The sequence below is a fragment of the Solea solea genome, chromosome 21, assembly GCF_958295425.1.
Source record: "Solea solea chromosome 21, fSolSol10.1, whole genome shotgun sequence".
Taxonomy (NCBI): domain Eukaryota; kingdom Metazoa; phylum Chordata; class Actinopteri; order Pleuronectiformes; family Soleidae; genus Solea; species Solea solea.
The window spans coordinates 13,827,474-13,845,438 of record NC_081154.1 but is presented as its reverse complement, the minus strand read 5'-3'; the positions used below and the strand labels follow the sequence as shown (position 1 = coordinate 13,845,438).

The window sequence follows — 17,965 nt, the reverse complement described above, 5'->3', positions numbered from 1 at the left end:
TAGAGAGAATTACAAGTAGATGCAATTAACATGTCACAACAAATTATATCAAACAAACGCTGATCATCTCGCTGGCTGTTCGACTGATTTGAGCATCTAAAAGAAACTGGTGGTTGTCCAAATCTAAAATGGCAATCTGAACTTGAGAAGATTAATCACTTTCTTTTTTTTAAACTGATTGCATTAAGTCTGTGAGTTTGACATGCAGTGATTAGCTGCTGATAATGCTTTGGTCTGCTCACAATAAACAAAGAAGAAGCATCCAGCTGAAAAATAACACGCTCCCAAGGAAGAGTGCAGATGCTAATTGAGAGGCTGGTGTTTGTGGAGGCGACGACTCTTTCTTGCGTGTGTTTTTGTTTGTACTTGTCAGTACAGTGTGTAGAGTTCCGATGTGTACACGTGTGCTTGTGTCTGTGTGTGTGCTTAGCACAAGATAGATACAGAGAGAGGGGAAAGAAAGCAGGCGGCCCCCTCAGGCTGCCACCATTTCCATGCTTTAGAGACAGTAAACATCCTCTAAAAAAAGACGGCGGCTCTCGCACTTCCACACAAACACTCTTTAATTATCAAGATCAGAAGCGTTGGCATCAACTTCATCCACTCCAAGACATTAGCTGCCAACCTGATGTTCATCTTTGGGGCAGCAACTTTCCCAATTTAATCCCACTGTGTGCTTGTTGCAGCTGGATTAAAACAAACAAACCAGGCGCTCTCTCGTCCAACTGGGTTAATTCCAACATTGATAATCTCTGAATGATTTTGTACATATTATTTCTTCCTTTCTCACCGTTAAACAAGCTTAAAGGGTCCAGTGTGTAAGAATTAGTGGCGTCTAATAGTGAGACGGCAGATTGCAAACAAATGGTCGACTCACACCTCCCTTTCACAAGTGCATCATGGAACTTCCCATGACAGAGAGGATGTTGTTGTAAACAAGCACACCAAATTGTCCGTCAGCTGACGAGGTTCCCAGATATAAAAAAAAAAGTTAATTCGCGTATTAGAGCTTCTTTGTTTGTGTTATAAGCTTCACTTCAAAATAACTACATTTGTTTGTCTGATTTGTCCATTCAGGCTGCCGTAGAAACAACTCAGCATCGTTGAAGCATGACTCTAAAAGGCTTATTCTAAGCCTACTAAAACCTTACCATTTTTATTCAGAAGTGAATATACACTTCTGCTAACACAATTATAGATAATTAACATAATTATTATATTCCTCTCGTCCTGTTCTATATTGCTTAGGAAATCAGATGAAGGAGAGGATCTTTATTCCCACACATTTTCATGGCTTCTGTGCCATGTAAGAAGCCCTCAGTCATCTAAATTGATCTTGTCATGGCATGGTAGACCCCAGTCGAATGTTATTCTACTCTGTTTATTTGGATATTTACCCCCTTCAGTGGAGAGATGTCGAGCTGATTCTGTAATGCGCGAGATAAGTAGAATGTTTTTCGTCCCACACCCAGAAGTCTCACAAACACTTTTCTGTCAATATATATACCTTGAAGCACTGACTTTTCCACATTTCACTCTCAGGTGATGGTGTCTTTTATGAAAAATGTATAATGCATAACCGGCTCCCAGATTATCACATTGTAGCACCTGCAGTATGTGAAACTTCAAAACCTGCTTTATTGTGGAAGCTGAACCTTCAAACACGAATGATATGCACCGCAGCATTGAATCCACATCAAAGAGCCCGGTGACTAAATGAGATGCTCCATCCAGGGCACGTTTGCTCGGGAGCATCGTCGCCGCTGGAGGAGAGAGAGGTGTTCAGAGGATTTCCACTGGAATAGCTGCACACGCTGGGAAAGCCCAGGGTGTGGGAAGATCAATGCCTTTCGTCTGTAGAACTCGTACTTTCCTCCGGAACTCAACCGCTTCATCGGAGGCTGTAATAGGTTAAACACTGCCGCTTCATCCCAGTTAAGACTTCTGCACTATCAAGGAAAAACTAAACCATGGCTTTAAGGAGATACAGAATCGATGGTAATTGGATTTAGTCAAATGAGAATTGACCAAGCTGAAGCTCAGATGGATAAGTGTTGTTTTTCCTCTAACCACCGTCTCTGCCCTGCACTCTGATTCAAATCAGCTGTAGCACTGTTTGCTAGTCGCTGATTGGTTGCACACAGCGCTATCTTTAGCACCGGGACATTGCTTTTTTTTTTTATATATATGCCTGGGCTATGGCTCCTGTCATTACTCGTTTACATTCAACACAAACGAACAAGAATTTCCAAGATGGATGTAACAACACGTACACGTACTTCTCCAGTTCTGCACCTGTACTCTTCAGTCAACCCTGTTTCACTAAAGTTACCATAGACCACTTATATAAATGGGCATTATCTTCCAGATATCATCTATCTAAGTTCACAGATGTGAACTGGATGATACCAGCTATCAATCACATGGCGTCCATCGTATGTGCTGAGCTTGATTGTCTATTCTCCTCGAAATGAGGACATCATTTATAAAATTGAAATTATGTCTTGCAAACAGGGGAGTCAATCAATGAATCTTTATTTATTTAGGGACAATGCAATGAGACATAGTGGACATAAAGTGCATCTGATGTACTGCACACTATAGTATGTAGCAATTGGCTAGTTTGCAACTCCTGTCACATGTACAGTAAAAACCACAAGAATATAAGACAGGAAGGAAGGAAAACCCGACCCAGGTGATTTTTGTGCCCTAACCAAACCACAGGTTACTCACTCATACTCATAACCAGGAAATGGTTATCATCACCCTTATTTCCTCAAAATGAAAAAAAAAAATGAATTAAAACCGTATTACAGCGACGAGAGCTTTTGTGGACATGTAAATAATTAAAATAATTTACTTTCCAAAATGCATTCCTCATGTAACATAATTGAGAAAGCATTAAAGTTGAAACATGGAAACATATTTTGCACGTTGCTTTAATAAGATCTAGCTGTTGTTTTGTTCTAGTCTGTGAAGTTGCAAGCTTGTATGCAGAGCTTCCTGACTCTGATTCCAAAGGGTAAAAAAAGAAAAGAAAAGAAATGCAGCGATAGAAGTACGTTGGAGGTTGTTGTCTTTGCCCGGGCTCTACCAAACAGCATGCCCTGAAGGGGCATCTGACATAAAGGCTCACCTCGTGGATGCTGCGGGGCCGCAAGGTAACAAAAACCAGCCCAGCACTGCTTTGCTCACATGCAGTCTCACACATCAAAGGGCTTCTGCTCAGATATGTTGCAGCAGGGAAACCACAATCATATTCTTCTCAGTCATTTACAAAGTTGAAGGGGAGAGAAGAGGAAAAAAAAAAGTGGGCTTTTATGGGCATGTGATCCAGAATTTGGTACCACTTAGCACTTGTGGTGTTTATCACAGGTGACAGAATTGGGGTGGGGGCTCGGATGACTGCAGGGCAGAATCAAGAAGCACAGTCAATTCATTTAGACACAACATCAAAGTACTCCAACAGCTCCTTGGGGCCCAGAGGTTGAAGTCTGAGTAGAGACAGGCTCGTAGGGAGTTATTGCTGCTCCCAGGGTAGTAGGTCCTATTCGGAGTGCCTCGTGTAAACCGTGCATTCTCATTATGATCTTCACAAATCAACACCACTGGCATTTCTTTCTTTTTTTTTATGTCATTGCACCGTAAGCAGGCTTTGTACTCCTTCACCAAAGGGACACTTTGCTTTGTGTGCGTGCCTCAGCTTTGAGCATGTCACAAAAAGTTATGATTAACTATGTTCTCCTCTCTTTATTTAGATTCCATGTGGTGTTTTCACTCGACATCATTAATTCACCGTGATGTCTTAATTACTGTTGAGAGCGGTGAAGCTTTTGAAAAATCTGCTGTCTCTGTTATGGTTATGATGCCTGTTTAACATTTCCTCAGACTTGGTCAATCGTGGAAGGGGTGAATGGGGCCCAGGCTTGGATGTTGGCTCTGAGCTCTTAATTGGAAACGCATGTGCGCCACACTGCTCAAAAGTTGTATTTAAGAAACAAAAAAAAAAAAAAAAAAAAAAATCCCACAGCACTACTTGACTTCTCTGAAGGCCCTCACAAGCTCATATTTTGTAGAGGAATACTTAAACTGGGTTTGATGTCTCATCGAAGGCATTGACTTATTTCTCGGGGTGAAAATATTCCATGACCTAATGTTTGGCTTTTACAGCTCGTTTTGTTAAATAAATAAAGAACAGCAGCTTGCCTCTATTTGAACGGGCTAAATGAAGAAATACCTACGTCTGGTACCACTTAGGGAAAAGAGGACAGTTAAGGAGAAAGAGTGGAGCTTTTGTGTTCAAACTATGTGCCTGAACTTTCACAAGGATGTGCTTACACGCTGAAGAGGGCATTCACGATTTCTTTTTCTGCTTACATTCTTTTTATTCTTTATTATTTAGGGCGAATACAAATATCCTTTGTCCGTTAAGAGATTTGAAGGGCTTGGGCCATTCTTTAACGTGCAGGATAAGTGCTCTAAAATTTCTGTTTTTGCTGTTTGATCACATTGAGGGTGCGTGAAGTTTCATAGATTTTAGCGCACCCGGGCTGAAATGAGCACATTAATGACCGTTTAAAAGCTGAACCCTGGTGGGCCTTTTGAGTTTCATGCCACAGAAATCAACCCTCTTAAGTGTGTTCCTGTTGTTAAAGCAAAAGTCTCTTGTTTGTTTTAAGACAGGTTAATTGCAGAACCACTGTTAGCACCCGCTCAGAGCTGTTTAATGGCACTGGGGTCTTGCCGTTTCCTTTCCATTACCTAGCGGCGGAAGGTCACAGTCTGTTAAGCTGCTTGTGAGAGATGCATGAAACCAAATGGATTTTTTTCCCCCTCTCTCCCTCTCTTCCCCGTTCCCGTCTCAACTCACTCTCGACCTTCCAGGTGTGCGAGTGTGTGCTTGAGGGGAGGCCTGCCATTGTTTTCCAGGCACAAGCAGCGGAAGCGAAGAACGCCTCATTCGCTTTGATGAGTGATGTGTTCATGCGTGGGCTTCAATGTCACCCGCCATGAGGCAGCTGTGAAGTCGCAGCTCACATTTGTGGTACCATTTACTCAATGATGAAGTGGGGAGATCTCTGTTGGTTCCACATACACCTCTCCGCTTGCACACGGCATGTTCCTCCCACCTCGACTGTATTGTGACTGCAAGTCACAGCTAATGCTAGTGTGAATTAAATCTCTATCTTTGTGATCGTGATAATAAAGGTTGACTGAGCCATTATGCATGTCTTTGTGAACACAGGGATTTGTTAACAGCTGATGGCCTCGCCCGTGCGACGCCTCCTTTCTTATGTTTTATTATGAATTTGGCTTTCATGTGAAAATAATTAATCTGATTCAATTTTCCTCCCAGACACGACAAGGTTTGTGTTGCCGTGGTGAGGAATGGCACAGATCTCTGTATAGGTGACATATCTCCATCCCCGTTGAAGTTAATTTGCCGTCAAATTGAACTTACTTAATTTAAGCTGCCAAAGGGAAGACGTGGGGAGTAGATTGTAACTCATAAGTATGCGTTGGAAAGACTGTTGATTAACATTGAGGGCTCGAGAGACAGATTCAGTCAATGTGTATCATCTGGTATCAGAGGCTGGCAGTGGAAGTGAATGTGATCTCTTGCATAACGTGTCCTTGCTCGAAGTCCTTGATTGCGGGCTCAGGAATAAAGGCTGCAGCAATGGCTTAATTGCTTTTTTCTCAAATGTCGTACAGTTACTCGAGCTCCAGGCGAGCTCTGAGTGAAAGGATCTGTGAAACAGGCACTTTTCTATTTCGCCTTTTTCACACTCAACCTGGGTGAACCTGCTAAGAAAAGGTGATTGGCACCATTCAGATTGCCAGTGGTTGTTCTGCTCTGTGATGTGTTTTTTTTTTCTCACTCAGTCATGAGTGAAGTGTGACATAATGAACACGCTGGGAAGAAAATGAGTTGGAAGAAGAATTAAACAAGTTCAGTGAAATTACGAGTCATTACTGTTTTATGTCTTTTACTTCAGTCCCTCATTCATACGCAATGGTGAGTGAATGGTTTTAAGTTGCTAATAAAATGTTAGTAAGATAAAAGTTGTCAAAAGTAAGCTTCGCTAAAAACGTTCTTGGCTAAGATGAATGCGTGTCATAGCGTTGCATCAGAAATTAGGCCGGAATTTGCATCTTGGCCAAAAATTAAGCAGGCAAAGAGGAAATTAGCATGTTAACTGTAAGTGGTTCTTGCACACGGTTGGTTTAGTGGTCAGCACTCTTGCCTTTGCAGCAAGAAGACCCAGATTTGTGACCCAGTCGGAACAAGGGCTTTTCTGCATGGAGTTTGCATGTTTTCCGGTTTCCTCCCCACAGTCCAAAAACATGCAGATTTGGGGATTAGGCAAAATGGTGTGAGAGTGGACGGTTGTTTGTCTCTATATGGCCCTGTGATGGACTGGCGACCTGTCCAGGGTGTACCCTGCCTTTTGCACTATGTCAGCTGGGATTTGCACCAGCGCCACCCGTGACCCTCATCTGGAGGATAAAGTGGTAGAAGATGGATGGATGGAAGTGGTTCTTGAATTTCCACCACTTGTTTGGTGCTGATTGGAGCCAAACCTGATTAAAAACCCTTGTGCATTGGACTCAGGAGAGAATGCCAATTTAACCAGTTCAAACCAAGGATTAAAGCGTTTGTTTTTAGCCAATAGGAACGAGGTATACGTCTGATAGTGTTCTCATGTAAAATGACAGAATAATATTTTGTCCAACTGCCACATTGCTGTATTCTGAGGTTAAATGCAGACACTTGTTAGGTTTCACAGGCAATAAAAACACACGTGTTCACATGTGTGTAATGGTCTGCGAGCCTTACAGACTGTAAACAATGGTTCATTAAACGAACCATTGTTTGGAATCATCCACTGACCAAGGTCAAGTAACTGATGAATAAAAGGACGGTTGTGCATTTTACACAACATTTTGCTATGATGACTGAGCAGTGCCCCTCTCTCATATTTCCTCGCAGAATGTCTGTGGCAGTAGTATTTATTTGGCACATTCTCAGCGTGCTCCCACTCTTGTGGTTGAATTGTTGCATAGCAACTGAGGGAAAAACAGCTTTAAATATTTGGTTAAAAAGGTTTTAAGAAAATAAAGAACAGACTGCAATTACTGTTCATTTCTCCCGAGTTCATAAGTTTAAGGAGCTGCAGGATTGCGCCAAGTAATAAATGAAATACCAAATTAGGCTTTGTGTTTGCTTGGGGAAAAGAACGGTATGTCTCGAATATTGAGCCCCCTTGTGCCAATGCAGTTATTCATCTATAGCTGTTTTGTTTATCGAATAAATGCTGACAGCTGTCTGCACCGCCACTAATTCACAACTGTTTTGAAACAAAGCTCCAGGTAGTTTTCAGCGTGCAGCTTGGCTCAGTTTTTAAAGCTGTACCTGTGACAGGATGGAAATTGTGTAGGTGAGTGCAAATTTGAAGTGATGTGCCTCAGGAAAACGGATGGGGATGGAGCGACGGGGATGGGGGCGCATGTGGAGAGAGGGAAGGCTGGATGACGCACAGCAGGTGACAGACAGACACTAATAGTAATGGCTCTTATCAGTGCTTCGCTCGCTCCCTCTTTTCACATGGGCTCTGACATCCTCCTCCTACTCCACCCCCTCCATCTAGCAGGGGGTGCTGGGAGCTCGCTGGGTTGTGCAGCCCGCTCAGACGGAAAGAGGCTGCCAAACACCGGTCCCCTCACATATAAATTGCATCATTAACATCGCCTAGATTATTCCAAGCTCTCCCACCGGGTTTATGGCAGCACCAGCTCAACTTAACTATTTGACTCACTGAAGACATTCAGGCTTCCTGCGTGAGCTGTGCTTAGATCAGTAGTGAAATGCACCAGCTCTTTTCTCTCTTAAGCTTTTAAACAAATCCAGAGGAAATCTGTCTGGGTTTTTGTTTTTTTTTCCCCCCAAACTGACAGGGTTGTTTTTAGTTGAATGTTCTTTATTTTTCTGTCTTGAGCTGTCAAAGGCAGTTGTGTATTTGAATGCACACTATAATAATATGGCAAATTAGTGCAGAGGGACATGGCTGTCATTAATATTTCACAATAAGGATAATAATATTTTTGGACTCGGTATCAGAATGTAACACATTCAAGCATAGTTTCCAACGAAATAATCTATTAAATGTGAATTCTGAAGACTTTAGTGAAACAGAACCGTATAATAAAAAAAACAACAACCAATAAACCAATGTTTGTTTGACTTTAATGACATCAAGATAGTAAAAAGGAATTATAAAATAACCAAATGAATGTACACTGTGCAAAACTGCACACAATAAAACTCATTTTGGTAATTTATGAATTCAATTTGTATGTATTTCTGAAGATAATTCATGATGTGAGCTCAAACTTTTAGATGTTATTGCCAATCAAGTCAATGAAAAGAAAACATTGTGTTAACCAAATGTGAGAATTGGCTGCCTTTTTTTTATGTTTTATATCATTGTTAAAAGAATATATTTGGGTTTTGGGCTGTTGGTCAGACAAAACATGCAATTACAACTGTTTATTGTTGTTTATAAAACCAATAATTACATCCATCCATTCATCAATTATACCAATCATTCCCAGAGAAACTTTTGGGGTTTTTTGGCTTGCCAAAAAACTTTGCAGAATTGTTTTTCTGCTCTTCACTGAAGATTTGTGTGTATGCTTTTGAAATAACACCCATATGATGAACTTTCTTCATATTAACTAAATATGTATTTTCCAAAAGTCTGGTCTACCAACACAGAATAATATTTGGCAGTAAAAAACAACCAGAGTTTAGTATGCACAAAGCTGCTGTCTTCTGGATTCATGTCATGAACTTGGTTGCAATGGTTTGCCATAGTCAGCCATCTAAAAAGTTTGGCAAACACAGCCTGTTCTAACTGACAGTGAGCAAAAAGACAAAAGAGGTCACTCGCCCATCACTGAACCAACATACACAGACCGTTCACACTCACATTCACACCTACAGGCAATTTGGAGTAATGATAATTACCTTTAGAATATAATTAAGGGAAGATTGTTTTTACATTAAGCTCTTTATGGTGCTGTAAACTTAAACACCAAACACTTCCTGACTCTGTGCCGCTAATGGTCCTTTTAAATTATGTAAGACAATCCATGCTCCTTTGCATCTCTGATGAAGGTTCTTAAGTCCAGCTGACATCTGCAGTAAAGCTGGATGGAGCTTCCTCCTCACATCACTTGGCAATTAACACTGTAATTACTACCCGAGGTCAGGGTTAAGCTCCGAGTTAAAGGTTGGAGCAGCAAACATTTTTATATGATCCTCTTACTCTATTATCCTTTCTCAGTACTACAAGGTTTTACCTCATGGGGAGAATACATTACATAAAGCCCCCCTGGCAATTACTCCTCAGTGAATATCCTTACGGTGTACATGATTAATCTGGAATCCCCTCTGCCCCTGTCCAACCGCAGGCTTGGCTCTGCTTACCATGCAAGTTTAATTTTCACCTGAACAAATGACTCCTTTAGACAAAAAGTGCCAACCTTTTACTTTTACTGGCTACTTGGGAGGGGGGGAAAAAAAAAAAAAAAAACAAGAGAAAAGTAGACGGCGAGCACCACCTCCAGCAGCAATAACATATATCCCAACAAGTAGAAGAAGAAGGGTTGGGGTCATAGTGGTTGGTGGTAGGAGGTGGGAGGGGGTGAGGGTGTTTTGGAGGGGGAACGCTTAATAGTATTGAATAAAAGAACATTTATTTTTGTGCTTCGGCCTGTAACAGCCTCAGGAAATAGCTCAGTCTCTTGATCGGGGGCAAATCCTATTAACTTACAGTGCTCTCACTCAGGGTAATGGGCTCCACCTTGAGACTTGGGAGAGCACTTTTCCCTCTGACACATTGATACCAGTGTCTGGAGGGCTTGGCGTTGGGTAGTCTAACACTCGGGCAGAGACTAATCAAGTCAAACAATCTGCCGAGCTGGAGCAACACAGAGTGAGGATGTTGATATCCAGCGAGCTCATTCAACAGGCCCCTTCACACGTTCCTAACCCAATACCAAAGGATCAGTGCGCAGGATCAGTTCAAGATCAGGTTATTCGAGCCCCTGAGAATTGTAAAGCGATCCCAGTGCAGCTTTTGCTTTCTCAGGAGTGATCGGAGCATTCGGGCTCTCTTAAAGACTGTTAGGGCCAGGGCCAAAGGGGAACTCCTGGGGTCCCCATTTATTTCTGTCCAGCAGTGGAACGACTGTGTGCCTGTGAAAGGTGAAAGTGTTTGCACTGTGTGTATATGGAAGTGTTTGTGGGTGAAAGTGAGCTGGAGTAACTCAATTTACAGTATGTGGGTAACCACGGTCCCCGAAGCCAAACGTTAGAAAAACACCAATATCTCTGAGTGAAAACATTGGTACCTCTGGTTTATTATTTTCTGTCAGGAATCTGATGTTTCAGAAATGGCTGTAGTTACTCTAAAACTGCCACATACTGTAATTAGCCTACTGTGAGAACCTCGGGAGAAATGGGAGCACTCTATCAAAGCATTACTACTCCAATTAAGAGACTGGAAATCGCCTTTGTGAGTGACAGTCGATTTCTCCTCTGCTAAAAAAGCAGCAAGTGGATCATTTCTGCTCGCATCCCACGTCTTTCCACCTTTGGAAACATCTAAACGTGTCCTAAACATGACCACATTTGATGCTATATGACTTGACTGATGGATCGCCTCTGCCTGGACCCGCTCATAAATCCATGTTCAATGGCATGTTCTTCTCCTGTCACCATTACCCGTTGTGCCTGCTGTCATCCAGCTGTCTTATTTCTGCAGAGTTACAGTGTGCACCTGTCAGGTACAATTTATGGCAAGCAATTTGTTGTGCACCATGGGACTTTCAGTTTCTTGGGAAGTTTCTTTTTCCTCTTTTCTCCTGTTATTTGTTGCGCATGGTTCTTTCTCTTCGACCATTTCTTGCCCAAGTGTGAAAATTGACTCTCTCTGTTTTTATTTTATTTGTTTCATGTCCAGATAAGTTGAAAGATTGAAAGAGGTCGCCTTTTGGGGTTTTAGATTATCTAAAAAGTACATTGTCACTAAGCCAAAGAGGTTGTTTCCCTTAGTTCCTCAAGTACTGACATTTTTTTTGGAGGGACACAATGTTCTCCAGACAGTAAGTTAGTTATTATTTGGCAAGTTAGTCGTTGTCAGTTGGCTTTCAATGAGTTGCGATAGTATTGTTGGATAAAACAAAAGGAAATGAATGCACAGCAATTAGATGTTTGTTCTGTGTTATTGTTGCACGACTGTGCTGCTGCTGCCTGTGCTCTCAGTGAGGATTATCGCCCTTAAGAGGGGGAAGCATTACAAAATGACAGCCTCTCGTATCAAACAAGTCAAGCTGATTTGGTGAATATAGAAGAGGTTCCCACCACATGTTCTTCTGCATGTTAGGGGAGCAGCGTTAACCTTGTTTTGATTTGCATCTCCTTAGCAATTAAGATAATATGTTGTAATTAGAATTTTAATGTACCGCTGTGAGATTTTTGATAATTACACAGAATTCTCTGCGGTGATTTTCTCTTTGCCTGCTTGTCTTTGCAGATGAATTCATGGCTGATTAGATCACTGTTCTAATCAGATTTGAGCTCCATTGTAAGACATCTCCCCGCATGTCTCAGTCAAGCTGAGTTACTCGGTGCAACTGTGGTAAACGGTGAATGGGACGACAAGCTACTGCGTATTATGTTCGATAAGGAATTTTCAAATTGCACCTCTGCAACAGCACGTTCCTTCATAACAGCAGATAAAAAAGCAGAGGGAGAAATTCAGTCTGTCACTTTAAAGTGGAAATCTGGAAGATAGTGGTTGATTTGGCGACACCTGTTGTTACTGTTGATATCGAACAACTTACTCTTCCTGCTCCCTGTGATATTTCAAAATGATCCGCTGTTAGAAGGAATGTATAGAATTACTTTTGTCTCACTTCATGCTGTAGAAATATGTTTTATTAATGATAGTAATAGATGCTAATCTCACTGAAAAACACAATGCTTGACAGTTGGAGGGCCTGACACCTTAGTATCAGAAGATAACAGAATGGCGTCTGTCATGGCCGACTTACAGCAGGAACAGCTAATGTTTCCCACTTCATGCCAATGTGAGGTCCATCATCGTTGTTGAGTTTGACAAATTCCTTTCACTGCCACTTGGGAAGTTGAACAGTTCTCAACTTTTGCTGCATACAGTCCATTTTTTTTCCAAAACTACTGTGAATTAGCTTTCTTAAAGCACATTGAGTTGCCCTTGTGTGTAAAATGTAATACAGCTGCCTTGCTGTCTTCTTTCTCCTTTCATCCCCCCCCCACATACTGCAGCTCCTCTTTGGCACTTGAGTCTAGCCAGATGGTTGTTATTGATCTGAATGAGTTACTTTTTTTATAAATTAAAATATCACATACAGTCGTGTTTGTCAAATGCAGAATTTTCTGACAGTTATTTTTGTTGATGATGATGATTTGACCTTTCTGTCCATCAATCTTCACCCTTTGGTTGCGGTGTCGATTTCATGATGGCAATGTCAGTCACGTAGTTAACAGGTCAGAAATATCCTGACAAGTATTAAATGGTGAGGCATGGGTGTCTTGTTTTCACAGAGTGCAAATAACAGATGTCAGCTAAACATGTGCACATACTTCCTTACATACTACAACCTCAGCGAGCAATGACTTTACCATATAATATACCGGGGTTTTTTCTAGAAAAAAATGAGGGCAACACTGATGGCGAGGCACGAAGCAGCCTACCGAGGGAATGGTGTGCGGAAAGCGGGTCTCTGTGGGGCTTTTGAAAATTTGATGTGAAAAGCGGGCATTCCATAAGGGGGACATTATTACAACTCTGTAAACAAGCACCAAAGTTTATTTGTTAAAACTCGAGTGCTACTGGTGAAATGTTACAGACTGTGAGAGTCTCGTTCTAAGTCACACGGCCCTGTATATAAGGATATTAAGTCTCGCAGGAATATGTACTGTGCAAAGGCGGATGAGCAACACAGGGACGGCAGAGTTTACGTGAATTCAAAGCTGTTTAAACCTGTCTTTACGGAGTCATTATGCATTTTAGCATAAGAAAGTATTGTTTACTGGCATCGATTTGATATTTTTATAGACAAAGATTGTTTTAAGCAAGACTGCATGTAGTGTAATAAAATCCAACGCTAAATCTGCATTTTGGTAAGGGGGATAAGATTATACAAAACGTGTTAATTTGCTGAAATTATGTGTGACTGTTGTCAATGCAAGGGCTGATAATGATGTTCTGGCTGTTTACTTCATAAAAATTCCAAACATTTCCAGTCGCTTGACAGTCGTGCAGACTTGATTTGATCATTTCATATCATCACTGACTTATTCACAGCGAAGACATAGTGTAAATGAAGGTATAAAAAAACATTCACATTCGATTAATGCTGTTTGTTGATGCTTTCAGTTCATCAGTATGGCCTTTGAGAACTAATCTAAAGTTTTCCCCTGCTCAGATTATTGTATACACGCCGCAATGCAACACCATGATTATTCCACATAATGCATATTTCATCACTTAACTCAATACATTAACTGTGGTTGTTTGTTGTGTCTCTGTCTGTGTTTTCTCTGTGCTTTTTTCTCACTGCTTGTTTTCATTCAGCACTAGACAGCAGCCAATATTCCCCTTGGCCTTTTCACTACAGTAATACAAACCAGTCAATATTGGCAGTAGTATTTTTTTTCCCCCATCCCAAGTTGCCATAGTATCAATACTTGAGGACAGTAACGGGGCCAGGGTAAATGAGCAGAGATGTGCAAAGAAAAACTAAACCTGAGACCTCTTTGTGCTGCAAAATTGGCCACCACAAAGGAATTAATGACGGATCCTTCCAGCATAATTGTCTAATTATGCCGGGCAGATGGGGCACTGCTTTAACTAGGACACATTGTGCTACCTCTCTAGACTCTCCACAACAAAAGGCAAACCAGTGTGACAGCCTCTTCAGCAGTGAGTGGGAGGGAGAGTGAAAGAAGAAAAAAAGATGGAGAGGAGAGGAGGCAGGGAAAAAAACTGGGTCTGTCACTGAGCCATTCCTCCACTCGATATGTTACCACAGAAACAAATGTATGGTGTAAACACTGCGTGGATCACAGCTCCTTGGAGGTGAATCACTGCAGTGTAATGAGGTTGGTTTACATGCTGCTTCTCAGCTTCCCACCCAGGCTAACTCGATACTTAAACCCTCTAATTAAAGAGAATCGGCCACTCGATAATTGATCACATCGATTGCCTCGGCGTACGCCATCACTGCAAGGCTTCACGCCACTGTTTATTAGAACTGTCTGCCTGCTTTGTCTCCCGGGAAGGAAGAGAGGAGAGAGATGTTCCAGGGGAGGGTGAGGCAGGGAGGATGCAGAGGTAAACATGTAAAGAAATTAAATCTTCTTTCTTGAAAGCTGCTGTTTAAGTAGCACTGGGACAAACGGTACAATATGACAATTTCACAGTTTTTGTCTCAAGGGCCTTTCAGGTATTTCTGTTGTGCATGTCACTCGTAGGGAATACTGCAGGTGTGAGGGAGAATCACTTTCTCCATCAGAAGTTATTAAAGGGGCATGACCTCTATCTGCAACTCGATATAACTACAACAACACTAAGGAGATGCCATATTCCAGACTGCAGGTGGTAGTGAGTCAGCGACAGGAACATCTCAGAAAAGTTTCACTTTGCAAACTTTAAAAACTTGTCGACATTGTTCGTGGTATGGACTGGCAAAATTTTTCCCAATATAAATCATAATAAGAGTATAGTTCAATAGTTCAACCAGCCATTTCCAAGGAAAGTTTGATACTATTTGATAAATCTCAATTAGGGTCGATTCATTGGTTTGAGTGTTTTTTAAAGAATGAAAACAAGTTTTCTGATTTTTCAGCTCTTTAAATGTAAATATATTATCTGGGGTAAGGGTTAGTTATTTGCTCCATATAACAAAGAAATTGTACACTGATCAATATTTTTCAATATTGGAATATCGGATGGAAGTCATCGTTAGTTGCCGCCTAAATCTTAAGTAATAGGCTGTAATCTCCAATGATCCATCAGTAGATTCTTTATTCCAAGTCTCTAGGAATAAATGTTATAGACTAAAATAATTGTAAAGAAAACTATACTGCAAACTGTAGTGTGTCAAACGGTAATAGTTTTACTTCCAAAATGGAACCATCTGGCGCTTTCTTAAAGCACATTGAGTTGCCCTTGTGTATGAAATGTGCTATGCAAACTAAGCTGCCTTGCTGTCTTCTTTCTCATCCTTTCATTTCCCCCCACCTACTGTAGCTCCTCTTTGGCACTTGAATCTTGTCAGATGGTTGTTATTGACCTGTGCTATCTTTACCAACGAAGCTCCATCACTGGTTTTGAGGCAGGTGGACAGGAAGTGACAGGACTGACTATTGAGCGTCTCTAGGACCTCTGACATATCGATTTCCTCTGACTCCCCATGGCGCGGGGTAATTGCTGAGTTTCAAAAATTGATTTATGGAAAGTAAATGTATCATCAAGGCCCGGACTGAGACGGGAGGATGAGTGGATTGACAGCGTCAGAGGGTGAGGAGACGGAAGAAGACACCGAGGTGCTCGCGGAGCGTGACACACACACAAGCGTGTATTTGTGGTAAATAGGTCTGGAGTAAATACCCAGAGTGCACCTGCACAGCAGACAAAGCAAATTATTACAGACAGAGCTGAGCAGGTGTTGTAGAGTCGGGGAAGATGTACGATTGAGCTAAGTTCCTCTGAGAGGTTATGGCTCCTTTTGTTTGCTTGACTTTAAAACACTACGACTGCTGCTCTCACAACAGTGCCATATCATGCTGCTAAAATCAGCAAGTAGACGTTTAAAATAACATGGAATTACTCCCATTAAGAATTAACATTAAATATTTGTTCCATAACTGGGTCTATGCCATGATTACCTTGTCAAAAGAGCTACTAGGTAGAGAAGTGTGTCGAAATATGTGAAGGCAAGAAGCTATAATTAAGGCTCATTTCTCCTAATGACTTTTTGAGTGGAGTCACTATTATTAGATTTGTTCTATAAGTTACATCTCATTTGTATTTATGAGCGTTACAGCTCCATGACCTTGATGTCAGACAAATAATTACAGTTTTCCTTGGCCTCATGTTTTTCTACATGATCATCTGATCAGTCTGTCATGTCTGCGTTGGCAGCGACCCATTTGGCACCTCACCAGAGAGAAACATATTATTACAAAGTGGGTGTAACTTCCTTACGCCAATCACAAAGTGCTGGTTTGGCATTTCTGAATTCCTGTGGCTGGCAGCTGTTAGCCATTTCTCTGACAGCCTCTTAAAGGAGCCTGCTGGGGCTTTCCCATCATTAACAATTAGGAAAAAGTCTTCCCGTCATGTACACACACACACATATATACGAAGAGAACCGAAAAATAGTAACCCCTGTACATTGTGATATGAAAGGGTGCTTTGTTCGCTGATCTTTTGCTTGTTAGCACTGCCTATTTTTAAACGAGGCAGACGAAAAGGTGAGAAATACCAACAGCTTGAACAAAACACTGCAAAGTAAGGCCTGGAAATCACTTCTTTTTTTCTTTTTTTTATTGGAACTAGCATGTTTTTGAAATTGTGTTAATTAAGCCCTCTATAGTTTAAGCTGCAGATTCATCTAATTATTGTCAATATTGTTTTTATTAAATGGGATTTTTAATAGTTCATGTTTATTAATCTTCTAGTTTATTTCGGTTTGTCTTCACTTATTGACACTGCTTTCACATTCACACAGAGCATCATCCCCAGCCTTAATCATCACCACTTAATGCCTTGCAATAATCTTGAACTTTTGAACACAACCAGTTTTTCAGAAATGAGGACCAGATTTTGGTCTCAATGAGGACTACTGGTCCTGACAAGGTCAGTGTTTATGTCAGAAAAGGGCCTTAAATGAGTAACAAGGACACACAAATGCAATGCAACGGACATGTAAAGATGTAGAGAAGTGACATTTTGGTGGTTTAACAAAATAAACACACCCCCACCCTCGCTCTCTCCATCTCTCTACCTGCAGCCTCACAGCAGGAGTCTGCTCTTCTTTCTTTCTCTATAATCTTCAGTCAGGAATATTGCTTATGTTACTGACAGTGGCCACTTTTTTGGTGTGCTGTGCACTTCTATTATCTAGGTTAATACAAGTATGAGATTGGAACTTGGTATCGGCTAATACTCAATAGCAAAAAGACCGGATTGGGAGAGGGGGCCACAAAAGCTGATTGGCAAATCCCTATAAAAAAAGGAGAGAGTGTCTGAAAGAGGAGGACAAGGACATGGGCTGTTGTCCGTGGTCTGAAGACATGGATATTTGCTCATTCCTGTGTCAGAGCTCACCGGTATCGTTGGTTGGTAAACATTAATGTTACCAAGGCGTATGTTTTACGATATTTGTGACAGTACCTTTTTCCAACTGTAGGGGGAGCCCAAGAGCAAACACTGTATTGTGTCGCTTTAACTTATAAAACACGCCATTATGGGAGGAGCATTTCAGAGGTAGAGAGATAGCCTTGGACTCATGACGGCAAGCTACAATCCAAAAACGTTTAATATGTGGATGACGCGCAACAACTATTTTTCTCGGGATCCAGCTTGCTATAGCTTTAATGAATAAAAACAAAAAAAAAATATTTTTCTTTGTAGCTGAAGCACAACTGAGTCCTCTGTGTCACCGTGCTCCGTAGATGAGCTACAGTGATGTAAGTTCCTTCAGAGTGTGTGTCCTTGAGCACAACACTAAACCCCTCACTGCTGCTGACGCTGTGTCATGAATGTGAGCGTGAGTGAGACACATCATAAAGTACTTTGAGTTGTCAAATTGACTTGAAAGCCACTATACAAATGCAGCCCACTCA

General features: G+C 41.4%; 1 protein-coding gene across 2 annotated transcripts in view; it reads left to right on the top strand.

Annotated features, from left to right (window-relative positions):
* Window positions 1-17,965, top strand: part of LOC131448697 (adenosine kinase-like) — a 122,869-nt gene that overhangs the window by 17,504 nt on the left and 87,400 nt on the right. The window lies entirely within an intron of this gene.